The 21,895-nt window shown below is 36.5% G+C and overlaps 1 pseudogene; it reads right to left on the bottom strand.

The window, feature by feature from the left end:
* Positions 1–3,297: 3,297 nt before the first annotated feature.
* LOC128576857 (oxysterol-binding protein-related protein 2-like) lies at positions 3,298–4,664 on the bottom strand (annotated as a pseudogene).
* Between the last annotated feature and the right edge of the window lie 17,231 nt (positions 4,665–21,895).

Here is a 21,895-nt window from a genome sequence, read left to right as displayed (position 1 = left end):
GATAAGCTAAATCATATTTATGGATCTGTGTATGTTTAACCAGCCTGTATCACTGGATGGAGCCTACTTGATTGTGATGTACAATTTTTAAATGTGTAGCTCCACTCTATTATCTAAGATTTTGTTGAATATTTTTACATCAATATTCTTTTATTTATTTATTTATTTTTTATTTTTATTAAATCATAGCTGTGTACATTAATATGATCATGGGGCACCATACACTTGGTTCATAGATCTTTTGACACATTTTCATCACACTAGTCAACATAGCCTGCATAGCATTTTCCTAGTTATTTTGCCAAGACCTTTACATTCCACATTTACTAGGATTCACATATCCCAAGACCAGAGATGTTGACGTGGATGTGGAGAAAAGGGAACACTTTTGCACTGCTGGTGGGAATGCAAATTAATACATTCCTTTTGGAAAGAGATATGGAGAACACTTAGAGATCTAAAAATAGATCTGCCATTCAATCCTGTAATCCCTCTACATCAATATTCTTTAAAGAAATTGGTCTGTATTTTTCCTTTTTAGTTGGGTACTTTCCTGGTTTTGGAATCAGAGTGATGTTTTCTTCATAGAATGTGTTTGGGAAGGTTCCTTCCTTCTCAGTGTTTTGGAATGTGTTCTTTAGTATAGGTACAAGATCCTCTTTGAAGTTTTCATAGAATTCTAGTGTATATTCTTCTGGTCCCAGGATTTTTTTGTTGGAAGATTTTTTTATTGTTTTTTAATCTTAGTTCTTGATATTTGTCTGCTCAAGAGATGTTTTGTTTCCTGGTTAAGTTGAGGGAGATGGTGTGATACTAGATATTGGTCCATTTCCTCCACATTATCATTTTAGAATTTCTGGGCATAGAGAATTTTATAGTAGTCAGAGATAATCTCTTGTATCTCTGTGGTATCAGTTGTGATTTCCCTCCTTTCATTTCTGTTTCAGGTTATTCGAATTTTTACTTTTCTGTTCCTAGTTAATTGGGCCAATGGTTTATTGATTTTATTTATCTTTTTAAAGAATCAACAATTTATTTCATTATTTTTCCAAAAATAATAAAAGGGAAATAATCTTCTGTTTTCAATTTTATTTATTTATGATATAATTATGATTATTTCTTTAATCTTCTAGGTTTGCAATTGCATAGATATTTCTTTCTCATTTTCTTAAGAGGATTCACTAGTTTGTTGATGTGTTCTCTTTCTGTTTTTTCAGATATAGGCATCTAATGAAATAAATTTCTCTCTTAGGACTGCTTTTGCAGTATCTCACAGATTTTGATAGCTTGTGTCTTCATCGTTATTATGTTCAAGGAAGTTAATAATTTCCTCCTTTATCTCTTTTTTGACCCAACTTTCATTCAGCATACGGTTGTCTAATTTCCATACCTTTGTGTGTGGATGAAAGTTTTCATTGGAGTTTAGTTTCATCTTTATTGCCTTATGGTCTGAGAAGATACAAGATATAATTTCACTTCTTTGATTTTGTTGAGGTTTGATTTTTGTCATAGGGTATGGTCTATTTTGGAGAACCTTCCATGGGCTGATGAGAATAACATATATTCCTTAGCAATAGGATGGTGTGTTCTGTATATGCCTAGTAGGCAGAGTTGTTCTAGGATCAAATTTAATTCCCTTGTATCTATGTTTAGTTTCTGTTTAGAGGATTTGTCCAACTCTGTAAGATGGGTGTTAAAGTCCCCTAATATTATGGTGTTATAGGATATCATATAGCTCAGACCAATCAAGGTCTGATTCATAAATCTTGGAGCATTTAAGTTGGGTGCACAAATAATTAGATTAAAATGTCCTCTTGTTTTATGCTTCCCTGGACCAATATAAAGTGTCCATCTTTGTCTTTTTTTTTTTTTTTAACTTTAGTTGCTTTAAATCCATTTGTATCTGACAATATGATTGTGACCTCTCCTTTATTCTTATTTCCATTTGACTAAATATTGTTTGCAATCTCTTCACCCTGACCCTTATTTTGTCCTTTGAGGCTAGGTGTGTTTCCTAAAGACAGCATATGGATGGTTTGTGTTTTTTAATTGAATCAGCCAGCCTATCCCCCTTCTGTGAGGAATTCAAATCATTTACATTTATTGAGAGAACTGATATGTATGAGTTCTATTCATCTTACTTTTTGGAAGTCTATTGCTTAGTTTTATCCTTTGTGCCATTGTGGAAGATAGAATTTTTTGGTTTGTTTGTGGGTGTTTAGTTTTCTGGAGGTCTATTGTGATGCTCAATGTGGAGAATAGGTCTAAGTATTTCCTGTAGAGTTGGTCTTGTGTAAAATGTCCTCAGTGTTGCATATCAGTAACAGAATTGATTTATCTATTAATTTTAGCTTAGCAGGATTTAGAAAATTGGACTGAAAATTGTTTTGTTTAAGAAGGTTAAAGGTAGATGACCATTGTGTTCTGGCTTGAAAAATTTCATTTGGGAAGTCTGCTATCACCCTGATGGATCTGCACCTATAGGTGAATTGGAACTTACACATAGCTGCTTGAAGAATTTTCTCTTTTGTATTCACATTGTCCAGGTCCATGACAATGTGTCTTAGAGAAGCTCTGTTTGTGTTGAGAAGCCCTGGGGTTTGACATTCTACTGAAAGGAGTATGTTGGGTGTCTTTGGTGTTACCTGGGAAATTTTCATGTATGGTATTTTCAGGTAAGGCTTCCTATCCTTGGTGTCATTCTTCTTCCCCTTATGGGATACTTATAATCCATATGTTTGAGCACTTTGTTACAGCCCATAATTCTCTCAGCAAATGTTCTCCTATCTCACTCTTCCTATCTGCCTCTTTAAGTACTTGTTCAAGTTATTTTTCCTCTATCTCTGAAATCTTTTCTTCTGCATGACCTAATCTGTTCGTGATACTTTCCATTGCATATTCAAGTTGCCTGATTTATTCCTTCAATTCCTTAAGCTCCACTATATCTTTTCTATATTTTTCATATCTTTCATCCCTTATTTGGTTCTGTTTTTGGATTTATTTTTAGGTATCTTCTACTTTCTCAGCAATTACCTTCATTGTTTTTAACATATTTATTTATATATTTATTTATTTCCAAAGTGCAATAAATGCAATACATTTTTTTACTCTTTTTAAAATCAAACTAATTTAATGTGCTATGAAACTTTAACAACTTGATAGCTTGTGTCTTCATTGTTATTATGTTCAAGGAAGTTAATAATTTCCTCCTTTATCTCTTTTTTGACCCAAATTTCATTCAGCATACGGTTGTCTATTTTCCTTGAGGAAAATAAGGTTGAAAATCACTAATCTAAATTAACAAGTCAGGAGAAAGTTTCCCAAATGGGTTTGGAATCCTCTCTTGATGAGACACAGCTGGTGCAGGCCTGGGTGGGCATAGGGCCAACATACCAAGGGACACAACACGTCCCTCCCAAGTAGCAGTGAGCATGCCAGCTGCAGAGTGCAGTCCTGGGTGGCTGAGGTACCCTGTCCACTCTGGGACACATGGCTAAGGGACAATGTGGTTATGAAGAGGAGCATGGTGGAGACAGACCTGGCAGAGTTAGGGGGCTGGGTGTTGATTTTCCCAATCAGCCTTCTACCTGGGATGACCTGCAGGGTCTCCTGCACCAAAGGCCCATCATCAGCCATGTCACCATTGGCCCTCTTTATGCCATTGTCCAGCTTAGCCTTCCTCAGATGGTCGCTTTTCCTCTCCTACTTCTTAAAGTATTTGTAGGAAACAGAATCTATGCCCCACAAGCATTCTGTCCATTTGCCATAGATTATGAACAACATCTTGTTTTTGTTTTGAATGTGCCCTTTCTCTTTATTAAGTACTTTTCCAAACAATCAGAATGATTTAAATTTAAGTACACAATTATGTCTGATCCTGTGGTTTAAAATTGGCATGGTCCCATACTTCTCAATGTACGGCTTGCTGATAATGATGTTATGTACACAGCAGATGGTGTTGATGCAGGTGTAGGCTTCATCACCTGGTGTAGGCTGTGTGTGAACAGCTCCAGCATGATAGTGCCCCATGGATCCATCTTGATGCTCTTGCCCCAGAACTTTAGCTTAGGTTAGATGGAGCCATGGAACAGGAAGTCCTGGCTGAGGCCTTCAGAGTGGAAAGTGCTGATGAGAGGGTGAACTTGCTCCAGTATGAATCTGAATCCTAAGTCCTCCCTGATAAGCTTGTATGTCTCTCCCAGAAATGGGTTGAATAGCTTTTCTATCTTCTCCCATGCCAAAGCCACAGCAAAAATAGCAAAAATGGCCACAGACTTCATCCTCTCCAGTGGCTGGGGCTGGTGGCAGGCCCTGTGCAGCAGGTACACATCCTCCATGTACTCTGTGATCCACTGTAGGATGCTCAGAGGCTCCTTGAAGGTGATTGGCATCATTATGTTAGACAGTTTCAGGCCAACACACTTCAGAATCATCCATAGGCTGAAGTTGCTCCTGGTGCACATGGGCATGGTCAGGGACGTCCTGTATTTTTGAATTCCATTTTGTGAAGAGGATCACTCCACAATTTTCCAAATTATGTTACTTTTGCTCATGTCTATCTTAATCGTTACAGTGACTTTCTGATTTTCCTCTGAAAATTCCCCTGAAGAGTTATCAGAATCAAAGTCAGTGATGACATTGAAGAATTCCTCTTCTCCATTCATCCTTCAGTGTCCCAGCTTCATCTTTGCCCCAGCTATGGTCTTTACTTACACCTCAATGTTGTGAGTAATTTTATCCTATGGTCTTTTTCTTGGTAAAAATACATAACAGATTCTGGAGATCTGGACCAGGTCACTCTGGGGCCAGCCGAACTCGCTGCCCCTACCATCCATATTTGAAATTCCTTTTCTCTCATGTCTAACATTTCTTTATAGGTGGAATCCTCTGCAGTAGCTATTTTAAGATCCCTTAAGTAGCTACTCTTTCCTGGCTTTTCATGTTTCCAGGATTTTTCTGTTGGTTCTTCCTCATGAGTGTTTGCTTCTTGTTCTCTTCCTTACCCTGCTTTTTTCCTTTAACTTCCTCCTTCCCTTGAAATTATCTTATCACTGTGCTTAGGTATTGAAGTATACTTTTGGTATAGGATCAAAAGGAAGAGAAGCATGAAAAGGAAGAAGGGAAAAAAGATAAGAAGAAAGTGAGACTAGAAAAAGAAAAAGAGGGGTGAAAAGAAAGACTGTCAGAAAGAAGAGAAGAATAGAAAGAGAATGACAAGAGTAATTGTGATATTCAACAGTGTGCTTTGACCAACACCCACAAATCTCAGCCTCTGGCAGGATGGGATGAGTGGGTCCCTTGAGTTCAGGATCTCCTTACCAGCCTGAGCAAAAATAAGAATCTACCTCCACCAAATAGACAGGAAAAATAAAACAAAACAACAACCCCCCAGAAGTATTTTCAGTGGGAACTTACCAATAGTGTTTTTTCATAGGCCAAATCTACAAGGATCCCCTAGATCAGGGGATCAAGGCCTCCTTGAGCCAAGTCAATGCCATGACACCCCAAGCTACACCTGAGTGTGAGGTATTGCCCCATATATAGAACACAGATAGTGAAAGAATAAAACATACAAGAAAAAGGAAATAATAATAATAATGAAAGTATATAAAGAAAATTGAAAATAAAATTATGTAATTTGTTAAAATATGTGGGTCATATCTTTGATGTTTTTTGATAAATTTATGTGGGAAAGATAAGAAAAGTAGAAAAATATTTACAAAAAGAGATTGGAAAGGACAAAAATGGAAAGGAAAGAAAGAACAAAAGTTTTAGGAAAAGCATACCAATATGGAGCCCTTAATTTTGGAGAAAGTAAAAATGCAATAAAATGAAAAAAACAAACAAAAAAATTTAAGGGAAAAAATTGGAATAATAAAGAATACAGGAGCAGGAAAACTGTAGCAACAATGGAGCCCTTATTATTGAAGATAGAAACAATAAAAATTATGAATACAATGAAAAAAGATAATTCTAGGAGAAAAAGTTGAAAAATACTGTAAAAAGGAAAAAATATATGTATATGTATATATACATTGCCTGGAAAAGAGGTGACTTTCCGGGATCAAAGATGCTAATCACAATGCTGATATGGCTGTAAAAGATGGAGGCTGGAAGCCTCATTCATGCCAAGGAGACCGGTTCCATCTTTCTGATATCTTTGCCCTCAATTCCTGCATGGTTGGGAACTTGGAGCTCTTGTCTGTTTACACAATAGACATGCCTTGATCTTTCCAAACTGTGTCCCCTGGCCATGCAGTGGATTTCGCCTGTATCCCCAAGGTGAAGTTTTGGGCAGGACTCCCCAGCCAGAGGTGCCTGCAGTCCTTTCTCCCTGATCTCACTATTTGTTGCTGCAAAAGAGATGTCCCTAGTCTATCATCTTGTGCTGGGATCTGTGTTATACATTTAAAAACATTATTTATAAAAGGTATATATGATTTTTTTTTTTTTTCAGATTTCCAGATGATTCATGATGAAAAGTTAAGAATGTCTACTTTAATTTATGGTGTGACCTTAAGAAAGTCTTTTTCTTTATTTATTTTATTTTTTTTTTGCCTCAATTTGAACTCAAACTCTGTTTGAACTTAAAACATTTGTCATGCTTGAGATTTTTAGCTTCCAGATGAGAAAAGTAGAAAACCCCAGAGAGATCATCCCAAGGCCAGAGATTATCTAGAAAGACCCACAGGAGCTACACACAGTGGGGCTTTACTGCAAGATTCCTAACCAGAAAGTCTGTACTTGGTTTTGATTGAGCTAAAAAATTGAGCAGAAGCCACTTTAACCTAGAAGGCTTAGCTGAAAATAATAATAATAATAATAATATTCTATATCTGTGTAAACTGCAGACATCTGTAGACATCTGAGTAGACCTTGAAAAGTATTTTAAGGACTCAAAGAGAAGCTTCATCAGAGGAAATTTTTAAAAGAGGAAGAAATTATTAATTGCAAAGCATCATTTTATCTCCTGGATCAAATGATTGGAGCCATGATTGTCTGATTGACTAACAGACTGAGAGAACTGACAACCCCTTAGAAAACCTCCTGAAGGAGTGCTTTGGCTGGAGTAAAAATGGTCCTGCAGTCCTTAAAGACATTATTTTCTTTACATTTTTTATAAAATTAACAGCAAATTTTGTTCAAGTATTTTTGCATAAAAATATTGGTTTCAAAATTGCCATATCATCTCATGACATATATACTGAGGTGGCCAGTTGATGAGCAACTGTGAGGTACTGCTGGATCTGTAGTTTTCTTTTTGTTTTGATTCTTCTTTTGTTGAGATAGGCTCTCACTCTATTGCCCAGGATAGAGTAGAGTGACATCATCATAGCTCTCTGCAATCTTGAATTCCTGGTGTTAAATTATCCTCTAGCTTTAGCTTCCTGAGTAGCTGAGACTACAGGTGCATACTGCCTGACCCAGCTAATTTTTTATTTTTATTTTCTGTAGATAAGGTGTCTCACTATGTTTCACAAGCAGGTTTTGGACTCCTGATCTCAAGTAATCCCCCATCTCAGCCTGGCTCCCACAGTTCTGGGACCATAACCATGAGCCACCAGGTATGGCATCTTAGTTTAATTTGGAGGTGTGAAGCTAAATCAAAAAACAAAGACAAAAAGCTTTTAGCAGTCTTACTATTAACAACAAAAATCTCTTAAATAGATTATTGTCACAAACCACCAGGTAATACTAGAACCAGCAAAGTACAGAAAGCTCAGAATTTAGAGAAGTAAAAACTTTTTTCCTTGGTACAAGCTAGTACGAGATTACTTCTTGTCTATACCCAAATGATATCTCTCAGCCTCTGAACTAGGACAAATTTATCTATTTAATGTCTTCCTGATACTATAGTCTCTTATTCTCTGTGTACTTTCTTTGAGAAGCATTAGAGTAGTGGTGGGAAGAGCAGGTTTGGGCTTGCAAAGTCACTGCATTAACGTTTAATCTGTATCCAATCCCTGTTTTACTGTGGGAACTTGGGTGAGTTTGACTCTCAACCTCAATTTCCTTACCTAAGGGGTGCCCTATAATCTTCAAAACACAGTAGCAGGAGCTCACTAAATACCAATTCCCTAACTTTTCATTCTCTCTTCATCATCAGATTCATTCTCTACTCACCCTAACCAAATACTGCGAGTTAAAGCCTCGTGTCTTTTAGAACATCTTCTATAATCAGCCTTTCCCTCCTCAGAATTAACCAACAGAAGGTATGAGTAATAAAAGCAGGGATTTTATGAAGTTTTCTTTGTCAACTGATATATCCCCAACACTTAGAGAATGGTGTCTCATGGGATTATAATAGAGACTTCTAAATATTTGTTAAAAATGAATTAGTTCCTATTAGCTGTAAATCGATTATTGCAAAATAGTAATCAATCATTCAAGATGGTCATGTACCATACTCAGATTGTGACAGGATTCTAGGGCCACAGCATACAAATGTGTAAATTGCAAACTATACCAAGGCACCACGCCAAGAAGAAGGTCTGGGACCAAAATCTAGATCTATGTTTAGCAAAGTACTATGTCTGCTGAGCAAAGCACATTTGTTCTCAGTTACACACCAATATTTGCTCACAGGTCTGTGCCTTCCTAGAAGATATATCTTTTTCTAATCTTCACAAAGGCGGTATATATGCTGGCAGCTATCCTGCATATGGTCATTTTTCCTTCATTTTCCATATAGGTGTAAAGTCATGGACAGATAGGTGCATGATAAGTGTCAAAAAAACAAAACTGTTGATGAATGCGAGGAAGGGTTATAGAGTCATCTAACCATTTCCCTTTACATCTAATTAAACTTTCAGAGAAAAGGTGAACCAACAAAATAACACAACACAGTTACTATCTCTAGAAATGAGACAAAGAGAAGCAGTCCTAAATAGTTTGCAGTGTTGCCATACACCAGCTAAGTGTACATACACTAGCCTGAAAATATTCAGTTATTTTTTTCTGCCATCAATTTCAGCCAGCATGGCACCATCTATAACAGGCAATAGTACAAATTCAATAAGTCATTTAAATGAGTAAATGAAAGAACTGTGGAGACCTACATGGCTTCACTTTCCTTACCTATTTGTAGGATGAAATTATTGAGAAGCAAAATCTTATTAAAATAAATAAAATTATTTCCAATTCATATTATGATGAAAATATCATAGGGTCAGAAAATATTTTAATAGGATATTATAAGCAACCTAAGTGCAATCAGTTCGAATTCTGAAAACATTGTACTATTAGACTTTCTTTTTTCTTGAGGCACAGTCTCTCTCTGTTGCCCAGGCTATAGTATAGTAGCATCATCATAGCTCACTGGACCCTTCGACTTGGAACTTGGAACCTTCCTGGGCTCAAATAATTCTCATGCATCAGTCTTCTGAGAAGCTGAGACTACAGGCTTATGCTACCACACTCAGCCAAATTTAATATTAACATTATTTGAAAGATGAGATCTCACTATTGCCCAAATTACTCTTGAACTTTTGGCCTCAAGCAATCCCCCCAACTTGGTCTACCAAAGTGCTGGGATTAAAGGCAAGAGAAAATACACTAGGCTGGACATCTGTCTGTAAATCATCTATACTACCAAAAGAGAGCTACCTATTTAATGCAATTCCCATGAAAGGACCATCATCATAGTTTGAAGAACTTGAAAAAGTAGTTCTTTATTTCATATGCAAACAGAAAACAACTTGAATATTCAACACAATTCTAAGAAATAAAAACAAATCTGGAGGCATCACATAACTAGATTTCAGATGATAGTACAAGTCCATAGTGATCAAAACAGCATGGTACTGGCACAAAAATAGAGACATTGATCTATGTAATGGGATTTTATCTAGAAATAAAATCAGCTGCATATAGCTATCTAGTCTTTGATAAAACAAATAGAAGCCTACACTGGGGAAAAGAATCCCTATTTAATAAATGGTACTGGGAGAACATGTTAGCCACATGTAAAAACTGAAACTGGATCTGAAACTCTAACCACTTACAAAAATTGACCCATGCTGAAAAAATATTTAAATGTAAGACACCCACAAAAAAATACTCAAGAAGAAAGTTTGGGAAAAACTGTTCAGGATATCAGCCTGGAAAAGATTTGATGAAGAAACATCCCTGGCAATTGTAGCAACACCAAATATAAAAAAGTGACACGATGAAACATAAAAGCTTCTGCACAGCTAAGGATACAACAATAAAGCAAACAGACAATCTTAAGAATGGAAGAAGGTATTTGCATGCTATGTCTGAAAAAAGGCTTACTAATCTAATCTACAAAGAACTCAAGCAAATCAACAAGAAAAGAGTAAAAATTGCCATTTATATGTGGGCAAGAAACTTGAACATAACCTTCTTTGAACAAGACAGATGAATGGCTAACAAACAACATGAAAAAATGTTGATTGTCCCTAATCATAAGGAAAATTCAAATCAAAATCACCTTGAGATATCACATAACTCTGCTTAGAATACCCCACATCACAGAGTCCCAAAGCTACAGATGGTGGTGTGGGTGTGGAGAGAGGGGAATGCTTTTCACTGTTGGTGTGACTGAAAACTAATACAGCCCTTTTGGAAAGATGTATTGAGATTCCTCAAAGAACTAAAAATATATCTCCATCTTGTTACCACTAGTCAGGGCGCAGGACCGGCCAGGTCCCCGGACCTCGGCTAATCTAGCTGTGTTCCAGATGCTGACCAGTATGCTGTTATCTCCCTCAGGAAAAATTGCTCTTAGATGCCTGAGGGCTATTGACTTTAGCAGAAGGAAGAGAGAGAGAGAGAGAGAGAGAGAGAGAGAGAATTTGAGGGTGAAACAGACTTAGAAGAATATATCTTAACAGTCTTTAGCAAAGCTTAGTAATCTTCAATAGAGAGGTGCCATGCTGGAGTTCTGCAAGCAGGAGAAGCGACAGAGTCAGAGTAAGCAGGTTCCTGATAGAACGTGCACATTCCCAACTGCCTTCTCCTCCAACCTAATATACAGCTGATCTCATGACTCTTAACACCACAGGTGTAGAGACCCCCAATTCACCAATGCTCTTGTCTTAAGAGTTCTCATGCTTGTTAAAAGAACTAAATCCCTCCCCATACACTTTTCACCAAGATGTTTCATTATTGAGCTACACAGGGATTACTTATAACTCTCACTCCTCCTAGCCATAGGCTATATGGGCTGCTACACCTCCATATAATCCCACAATCCCATTACTAAGTAACAACTCAGAAGGAAAAAATATCATTTTACCATAAGAACATATGGTCTAGAATTCTTATTGCAGTTTAATTCACAATTGCCAAGTTATAGAAACAACCCAATGCCGATCAACTCATGAATGGATAAACAAATTATGATACACACACACACACACACACTACGAAACACTATTCAATCATAAAGAAAAATGTAGGCTTTACACGTTTTGTATTTACTTGGGTGGATTTGAATAATATCCTTCTAAGTTATGTATAATAAGAATGGCAAAAGAAGCATTCAATATACTCAATACAAATGTGAAACTAGTAGACGAAGGGAAAAAAAATACTCAAGGAAGTGTCTCTGTCTCCTTTTCCACTCAAGAAAAAAAAAAAAACACAATTAAATTCAAGTAAGGGGGAGGAAGATTTGGGAAGCTCTCACCTAACAGGTGCAATATAGGGATATATGACACACTTCCTGGGTGAAAGGCTCAACTACAACTTAGATTTTTACCTAAAAGTGTAAACAATGTAACGTAATTGTTTATACCCATGTATTAATTTTAAAAAAGAAGAAACAGCTATTTGTCTTTAGATAAAGCATTTCTCTGCAATTTATCTTTAGCATCAGGCAAAGACATGATTGATTGAAAATGTAGTTTTCTACTTCCCTGCAGAATAAGGAGCCTGATGGACATTTTCAAGGTGCTCAGTGGGCTGAAATTAAAACTCTCTACCAGTATACCTCTCATCTCCCATTTTACTGGGAGAAGCTAGAGCAAACGATAACATACAAAGAGATTTTAAAGTAAAATAATAAACCTTTGTCGGAGACATAACCTGCAAATATCTTCTCCCATTCTGAGGGCTGTTTGCTTGCTTTACTTACTGTGTTCTTGGCTGTGCAGAAGCTTTTTAGTTTGATCAAGTCCAAATGTAAAGGTCTTAGCAAAATAACTAAGAAAATGCTACAAAAGCTATGTTGACTAATGTGATGAAAATGTGTCAAACGATCTATGAACCAAGTGTATGGTGCCCCATGATCGTACTAATGTACACAGCTATGGTTTAATAAATAATAATAATAATAATAAAATAAAATAAATAAAATAAAAATAAAATAAAAAATAAAAATAAAAAATAAAGTAAAATAATAGTGAAATATAAGCTATAGGTAATAAGTTTAATTTGAAAGGGTAGCAAGTTGAAAAAAAATAAACAAGTGTAGAAGGCTCGAGTTTAGCAACTCAAAGAGCAACGAATACTGATATTCAGTTGGAAAGGCAAATAAAGTGTTGTGCAATGAGTTTTCTTGCACAGTTCTAAAATAACTCGTAACCTGATTAGAGCCTACATTAGCCAGTTAAGGAGAGAAAACTTAATAACTGCTTTCAAGTTCATGAAGGGCCATTATGTGGACATCTGTGTCTCCTGCCAAGCTCAAATTCTTTGAAGCAAAGGGAAATTTAGGATCTTAAAGATAATAAAATAGATTTTCTTCAGAAGCAGAAAGATTGAGATTATCTCTTCCTAAATAATATGAGACACAAAGGAGTAAAGCTTTGGGATAGGGAGGCAGGTGCAAAAAAAAAAATGGAAAAATAAAACCTGGGTATAATCAGTTAAAATTGCTCTGCAAGCAAAATTTTCTAACTTTCAGGAGAGCTAGCAGTATATCTTGATATATTTGTCCAGCCAGAATACTGAAGGTAATGGGATTTTGCAATAGACTTCTACATAGGTAAAATTATGGTGTCTGTGTGGGGATGGTAGAAGGGGACAAGTCAGTATTGACTGAAATGATAATTACAAATATGTCACTTTAAATGTTTAAATGTTCTTATATAAGTTTGCTATTATAAAGCTTGCAACAATCCTATTATTAAACTGAGTCACAGAGAGGTTAAGTAAATTGCCCAAGGTTGTGTAAGTGGTAGAGCCAAATTTTGAAGTTGGGAAGTCTGGCTCCAAAGCCTATGCTCTTAGTTTCCATATTACAGTGGAAAGATCTACTATGGTAGAAAAAGCCCCAGATTGAGAGTTAGAAAACCTGGGTTCTCTTCCACTACCAGGCTGTGTGACCTTTGGAAAATCCCTTATCTCTAGGTTTCAATTTTCTCATCATATTCATCTAAAGTTCTAATGTCTGTGGTTCTGTGGTGAACATGGTGCAATTCATCCTGGTAGGGGTGTAAATAAATACAGAGGAATCGTCATTCAGAGTTTAAGAATCTCTTCAGCCATGACAAGTCTTTATTACTGAGAAAAACATTATACACAGGACCGATATATGGAAAGATTGTTGAAGTAATGAGTGTTGAGCCTGGAAGAGACTCAGAGGATCCAAGAACCTATGGGCACAATCTGGGTTGGGGTGGGGATTTCCAAAGTAGGAACTATGAAGAGAACTAATACTCTTGAGCATGTACAAATATCAAGAATATGAATACTCTAAGATATAAATATATTCCTCATTTATATGAAAAGAAAATGGCTCAGAGGGGTAAAGTGACTTACTCTAGGTCATACATTAAAGTATATGATAAAACTGGGATTCTCTTGAATTTAAACAGAGTTCTATTTCTACTCTACCATATTACCTCAGACACTTAAATACAGCTAGCCAAAGGTAGAATGAGTCAGTGAGAGGTAACTAAGTGGGAGTGACAATCTGGGAAGTCAAGCTTGAATGAGGAACTTGTAGATAGGATTCAAGAACTCTCAGACCCTTGAATTCTAAGATATGGAAAAAAGTGGGAATAAATAATGGGAAAGTGAAAGGAATAGAGACAGTAAAAAAGAAACAGAAGATTTCTTTCTGGGTATGGTGCCTATATTGTACAATTTTAGAAAATCCCATTTACAACTCCCTGAAGTTGTACAATGCAACCGGCCCAGTTGTCTGCTTCAAATAATTTTGTGGAGGATACCAAAAGGTGTTTCTCTCTTTCACCCTTACCCTTTTAATTACCAAGATACTGAACCAGCCTTGAGACCCTGGGATAAAACCGACTTGGTCATGATGTATGATTTGTTTGATATGTTGCTGGATTCTGTTTGTTAGAATCTTGTTGAATATTTTTGCATCTATATTCATTAGTGATATTGGTCCATAATTTTCTTTTCTTGTTGGGTCTTTTCCTGGTTTGGGGATCAGGGTGACGTTTGCTTCATAGAATGTGTTGGGTAGTCTTCCTTCTTTTTCTACCTTTTGGAACAGGTTGAGTAATACAGGTACTAATTCCTCTTTAAAGGTTTGGTAGAATTCTGATGTAAAATCATCTGGTCCTGGGCTTTTCTTTTTTGGGAGATTTTGTATGGTTGACGTTATTTCCGAACTTGATATGCGCCTGTTCAGAATTTCCACTTGATTTTGGTTAAGTTTTGGAAGGTGACGTGCTTCCAAGTAACGGTCAATTTCCTTCAGATTTTCATATTTCTGAGAGTAAAGTTTCTTGTAATATTCATTAAGGATTTTTTTGATTTCTGAGGAGTCTGATGTTATTTCGTCTTTGTTATTTATGATTGATGTGATTAGAGATTTTACTCCTTTTTTCCTGATTAGGTTGGCCAAAGGTTTATCTATTTTGTTGACCTTTTCAAAAAACCAGACCAAGTGCCCATCGATCCACGAATGGATTAATAAATTGTGGTAAACATGAAGGAGGTGAGGTCTCCATCTTTCTTCAAGGCTGCATAGTATTCCATGGTGTACATATACCAAAATTTGTTAATCCATTCGTGGATCGATGGGCACTTGGGTTTCTTCCATGACTTAGCAATTATGAATAGGGCTGCAATAAAGATTCTGGTACAAATATCATTGTTATGATGTGGTTTTTGGTCTTCTGGGTATATGCCCAGCAGAGGAATTACAGGATTGAATGGCAGATCTATTTTTAGATCTCTAAGTGTTCTCCATATATCTTTCCAAAAGGAATGTATTATTTTGCATTCCCACCAGCAGTGAAAAAGTGTTCTAGAACACATTCTTCTCAGTAAAGTGTCTCAAGAATGGAAGAAAAAATATCCAATGTATTCACCCCTACTATGAAACTAACTTCACATGAAAGGTATAACCAAGTTACAACCTAAGAAAAGGGGGAAGGGGGAAAGCGTGGGGAGGGAGGGGGGAGGTGGGTAGAGGGAGGGGGATTGAAAGGATCACACCTGTGGTGCATCTTACAAAGGTACATGTGAGCCTTGGCAAATGTGGAATGTAAATGTCTTGACAAAGTAACTAGGAAAATGCCAGGAGGGCTATGTCAACTAATGAGATGAAAATGTGTCAAATATTCTATGAAACAAGTGTATGGTGCCCCATGATCATATTGATGTACACAGCTATGATTTAATAAAAAAAATAAAAAATAAAAAAACAAAAACAAAAAAAATAAACGGAATAAAAGAATTTTATGATTTTAAAAAAATAAATTGTGGTATATGTACACCATGCAATATTATGCAGCCTTAAAGAAAGATGGAGACTTTACCTCTTTCATGTTTACATGGATGGAGCTGGAACATATTCTTCTTAGTAAAGTGTCTCAAGAATGGAAGAAAAAGTACCCAATGTACTCACCCTTATTATGAAACTAATGTAGGACCTTCACATGAAAGCTATAACCCAGTTACAACCTAAGAATAGGGAGAGGGGGTAAAGGGAGGGGAGGGAGGGGGGAGATAAATGGAGGGAGGGGGATTAATGGGATTACACCTGCATTGCATCTTACAAGGGTATATGTGAATCTTAGTAAATGTGGAATATAAAGGTCTTAGCAAAATAACTAAGAAAATGCCAGAAAAGCTATCTTAACTAGTGTAATGAAAATGTGTTAAATGGTCTATGAACCAAGTGTACGGTGCCCCATGATCATACTAATGTACACAGCTATGATTTAATAAAATAATAAAATAAATTAAAAATAATAAAAAAATAATTACCAAGATACAAGTGTTTGTAGCATTTATTTGTTGCTAACTATCACCTTGGGGATAGGAAATCAATGCATTAAAGTTTCTCCCAGTCGCAGAATGCCCTTTAATTGAACATAATTATTATTAATCCAAATTTTATTTTTTATTTTATTAGGTCACACTGTTTTCATTTCTAAGGTAAAGTTCAAGTTGAAGTTGAGCCCTTCACCCAGGGGTCATGCCTATATTGTGCAAATTAGGTGAGATTCTGACAATCACCCTGCATCCACCCACTACCTTCTCCCTCTTTCTGCTGCTTTCAATAGACTATACTTGTCTAGAACTTCTTAAAATCCCTTGAACATCTAAATAGATAAGAAATCTATCCAGAAGGTACCTGCAGAAGCTTTTCAGTGAGGGATAGTGGAAATAAAGACTTAGAAGACAGGCATATATACATTTTTTCTTTTTAAATTTTCTCACTGTAATTTACTACCTTGATTGAGTAATGTCAATTTTAAGGGTCTGTTTGCTCATCTGATAAATGAAGATAACAGTATTTATGACATAAGAAACATTGTGAAGTTTTTTTTTTTTTTTTTTCAGGATATTAGGACAGGTAAGGACTACTTGGCGCATCATAGCCACTCAATGCATGTTAGCCTGTCACTTATGTCATCCCACCAAGTTACAACCACTTAATTTCTATTTATGGTATTGTATTTTCTTTTATTTGTTTATATTTTTTTTTATTAAATCATAGCTGTGTACATCAATATGATCATGGGGCACCATACACTTGTCTCACAGAATATTTGACACATTTTCATCTCATTAGTTGACATAGCCCTCCTGGCATTTTCCCAGTTACTTTGCCAAGACATTTACATTCCACATTTGCCAAGGCTAACATGTACCCTTGTAAGATGCACCACAGGTGTGATCCTTTCAATCCCCCTCCCTCTACCCACCTCACCCCTCCCTCCCCACGCTTTCCCCCTTCCCCCGGTTCTTAGGTTGTAACTTGGTTATAGCTTTCATGTGAAGGTCCTAAGTTAGTTTCATACTAGGGGTGAATACATTAGATATTTTTTCTTCCATTCTTGAGACTCTTTACTGAGAAGAATATGTTCCAGCTCTATCCATGTAAACATGAAAGAGGTAAAGTCTCCATCTTTCTTCAAGGCTGCATAGTATCCCATGGTGTACATATACCAAAATTTGTTAATCCATTCGTGGATAGATGGGCACTTGGATTTCTTCCATGACTTAGCAAATATGAATAGGGCTGCAATAAAGATTCTGGTAAAAATATCTTTGTTATGATGTGGTTTTTGGTCTTCTGGGTATATGCCCAGCAGAGGAATTACAGGATTGAACGGCAGATCTATTTTTAGATCTCTAAGTGTTCTCCATATATCTTTCCAAAAGGAATGTATTAGTTTGCAATCCCACCAGCAGTGCAAAAGTGTTCCCTTTTCTCCACATCCACGCCAACATCTCTGGTCTTGAGATTTTGTGATATAGGCTAGTCTCATTGGAGTTAGATGATATATCAAAGTAGTTTTGATTTGCATTTCTCTGATGATTAAAGATAATGAGCATTTTTTCATATGTCTGAAGGCCACTCGCCTGTCTTCTTCAGAGAAGTATCTTTCCTTTTTTTTTTTTTATTGTTGGGGATTCATTGAGGGTACAATAAGCCAGGTTACACTGATTGCAATTGTTAGGTAAAGTCCCTCTTGCAATCATGTCTTGCCCCCATAAAGTGTGACACACACCAAGGCCCCACCCCCCTCCCTCCTTCCCTCATTCTGTTTCCCCCCCCATAACCATAATTGTCATTAATTGTCCTCATATCAAAATTGAGTACATAGGATTCATGCTTTTCCATTCTTGTGATGCTTTACTAAGAATAATATCTTCCACGTCCATCAAGGTTAATACGAAGGATGTAAAGTCTCCATTTTTTTAATGGCTGAATAGTATTCCATGGTTTACATATACCACAGCTTGTTAATCCATTCCTGGGTTGGTGGGCATTTAGGCTGTTTCCACATTTTGGCGATTGTAAATTGAGCTGCAATAAACAGTCTAGTACAAGTGTCCTTATGATAAAAGGATTTCTTTCCTTCTGGGTAGATGCCCAGTAATGGGATTGCAGGATCGAATGGGAGGTCTAGCTTGAGTGCTTTGAGGTTTCTCCATACTTCCTTCCAGAAAGGTTGTACTAGATTGAAGTCCCACCAGCAGTGTAAAAGTGTTCCCTTCTCTCCACATCCAAGCCAGCATCTGCAGTTTTGAGATTTTGTGATGTGGGCCATTCTCACTGGGGTTAGATGATATCTGAGGGTAGTTTTGATTTGCATTTCTCTAATATATAGAGATGATGACCATTTTTTTATGGGTTTGTTAGCCATTCGTCTGTCATCTTTAGAGAAAGTTCTATTCATGTCTCTTGCCCATTGATAAAAGGGATTGTTGGCTTTTTTCATGTGGATTAATTTGAGTTCTCTATAGATCCTAGTTATCAAGCTTTTGTCTGATTGAAAATATGCAAATATCCTTTCCCATTGTGTAGGTTGTCTCTTTGCTTTGGTTATTGTCTCCTTAGCTGTACAGAAGCTTTTCAGTTTAATGAAGTCCCATTTGTTTATTTTTGTTGTTGTTGCAATTGCCACGGCAGTCTTCTTCATGAAGTCTTCCCCAGGCCAATATCTTCCAGTGTTTTTCCTATGCTTTCTTTGAGGATTTTTATTGTTTCATGCCTTAAATTTAAGTCCTTTATTCATCTTGAATCAATTTTTGTGAGTGGGGAAAGGTGTGGGTTCAGTTTCAGTCTTTTACATGTAGACATCCAGTTCTCCCAACACCATTTATTGAATAGGGAGTCTTTCCCCGAAGGTATGTTCTTGTTTGGTTTATCAAAGATTAGGTGGTTGTAAGATGTTAGTTTCATTTCTTGGTTTTCAATTCGATTCCAAGTGTCTATGTCTCTGTTTTTGTGCCAGTACCATGCTGTCTTGAGCACTATGGCTTTGTAGTACAGACTAAAATCTGGTATGCTGATGCCCCCAGCTTTATTTTTGTTACTAAGAACTGCCTTAGCTACACGGGGTTTTGTTGCGGTTCCATACAAAATGCAGAATCATTTTTTCCAAATCTTGAAAGTACGATGTTGGTATATTGATAGAAATGGCATTGAATAGGTAGATTGCTTTGGGAAGTATAGACATTTTAACAATGTTGATTCTTCCAAGCCATGAGCATGGTATGTTCTTCCATTTGTTAATATCCTCTGCTATTTCCTTTCTGAAGATTTCATAGTTTTCTTTATAGAGGTCATTCACCTCCTTCGTTAGGTATACTCCTAGGTATTTCATTTTCTTTGAAACTATGGTGAAGGGAGTTGTGTCCTTAATTAGCTTCTCATCTTGACTGTTACTGGTGTACACAAAGGCTACTGACTTGTGGACATTGATTTTATATCCTGAAACATTACTGTATTTTTTGATGACTTCTAGGAGTCTTGTGGTTGAGTCTTTGGGGTTCTCTAAGTATAAGATCATGTCGTCAGCAAAGAGGGAGAGTTTGACCTCCTCTGCTCCCATTTGGATTCCCTTTATTTCCTTGTCTTGCCTAATTGTATTGGCTAGAACTTCCAGCACTACGTTGAATAGTAAAGGTGACAGAGGACAACCTTGTCTGGTTCCAGTTCTAAGAAGAAAAGCTTTCAGTTTTACTCCATTCAGTAAAATATTGGCTGTGGGTTTGTCATACATAGCTTCAATCAATTTTAGAAATGTGCCACCTATGCCTATACTCTTCAGTGTTCTAATTAGAAAAGGATGCTGGATTTTATCAAATGCTTTTTCTGCATCTATTGAGAGGATCATGTGATCTTTATTTTTGCCTCTGTTAATACGGTGGATGATGTTTATAGACTTGCGTATGTTAAACCAGACTTGCATCCCTGGGATGAAGCCTACTTGATCATGATGAATGACTTTTTTGATGATAAGCTGTAATCCATTGTCTAGGATTTTGTTGGGAATTTTTGCATCTATATTCATGAGTGAGATTGGTCTGAAATTCTCCTTTTTGTTTGGGTCTTTTCCTGGTTTTGGTATCAGGGTGATGTTTGCTTCATAGAATGTGTTGGGAAAGATTCCTTCTTCCTCAATTTTTTGGAATAATTTCTGCAGTACACGAATGAGCTCTTCCATGAAGGTTTCTAGGAGCTCTTCACTCCTAGAATTCTGGAGTGAAGCCATCTGGACCAGGGCATTTTTTGCTTGGAAGATTTTTTATTGTTTCTTTGATCTCAGTGCTTGAAATTGGTCTGTTCAGGAGCTCTATTTCTTCCTGGCTGAGTCTAGGGAGAGGGTATGATTCCAAATATTGATTCATTTCTTTCACATTGTCAAATTTCTGGGAATAGAGTTTCTGGTAGTATTCAGAGATGATCACTTGTATCTCTGTGGAATCAGTCGTTATTTCCCCTTTATCATTTCTGATTGAGGTTACTAGAGATTTTACTTTTCTATTCCTCATTAGTCTGGCCAATGGTTTATCTATTTTATTTATTTTTTCAAAAAACCAACTCCTTGTTTCATTAATTTTCTGAATGATTCTTTTGTTTTCAATTTCATTGATCTCTGATTTGATTTTGGATATTTCTTTTCTTTTACTGAGTTTAGGCTTAGATTGTTCTTCTCTTTCCAATTCAATTAAGATCTCTTGTGAGATTGTTGATGCGCTCTCTCTCTCTGTTTTTCGAATGTAGGCATCTAAAGCGATAAATTTTCCTCTCAAAACTGCTTTTGCAGTATCCCACAGGTTTTGGTAGCTTGTGTCTTCATTGTTGTTATGCTCAACGAAGTTAATGATTTCCTGTTTCATTACTTCCTGCACCCATCTGTTATTCAACAGAAGATTGTTTAATTTCTATGCCTTTGGGTGGGGTCGAGCATTTTTGTTAGAGTTGAGTTCCACCTTTAGTGCCTTATGGTCTGAGAAGATACAAGGTAAAATTTCAATTCTTTTGATCCTGTTGATATTTGTTTTCTGTCCCAGGATATGATCAACTTTGGAGAATGTTCCATGGGGTGATGAGAAGAATGTATATTCTTTATCTTTGGGATGGAGTGTTCTATATGCGTCTATCAAGCACAGTTGTTCTAGGGTCTCATTTAAATCTCTGACATCCTTGTTTATTTTCTGTTTAGAGGATCTGTCCAGCTCTGTAAGAGGAGTATTAAGGTCCCCTGCTATTATGATATTATCAGATGTCATATTGCTCAGATTGAGTAAGGTCTGTTTCAAGAATCTGGGAGCATTTAAATTGGGTGCATAGATATTTAGAATTGAAACGTCTTCTTGTTGTATTTTTCCCTTGACCAATATAAAGTGACCATCTTTGTCTTTTTTGACTTTAGTTGCTTTAAATCCACATGTATCTGAAAATAGGATTGAAACTCCTCTTTTCTTCTGAATTCCATTTGCCTGAAAAATTGTCTTCCAACCCGTGACTCGGAGCTTTAATTTGTCTTTTGAAGCCAGGTGTGTTTCTCGCAGACAGCAAATGGATGGCTTGTGTTTTTTAATCCAGTCAACCAATCTATGTCTCTTCAGTGGGGAATTCAAGCCATTAACATTTATTGAGATAATTGATAAGTGTGGTAGTATTCTATTCATCTTATTTTGTTAGAGTCCATTGCTTAGTTTTATCTTTTGCATCAGTGTGGAGGTTTGGTTCTGTCCTTTA

Source organism: Nycticebus coucang, chromosome X, assembly GCF_027406575.1.
Source record: "Nycticebus coucang isolate mNycCou1 chromosome X, mNycCou1.pri, whole genome shotgun sequence".
In the NCBI taxonomy this organism is placed as follows: domain Eukaryota; kingdom Metazoa; phylum Chordata; class Mammalia; order Primates; family Lorisidae; genus Nycticebus; species Nycticebus coucang.
This window is presented reverse-complemented; position numbering and strand designations above follow the sequence as displayed.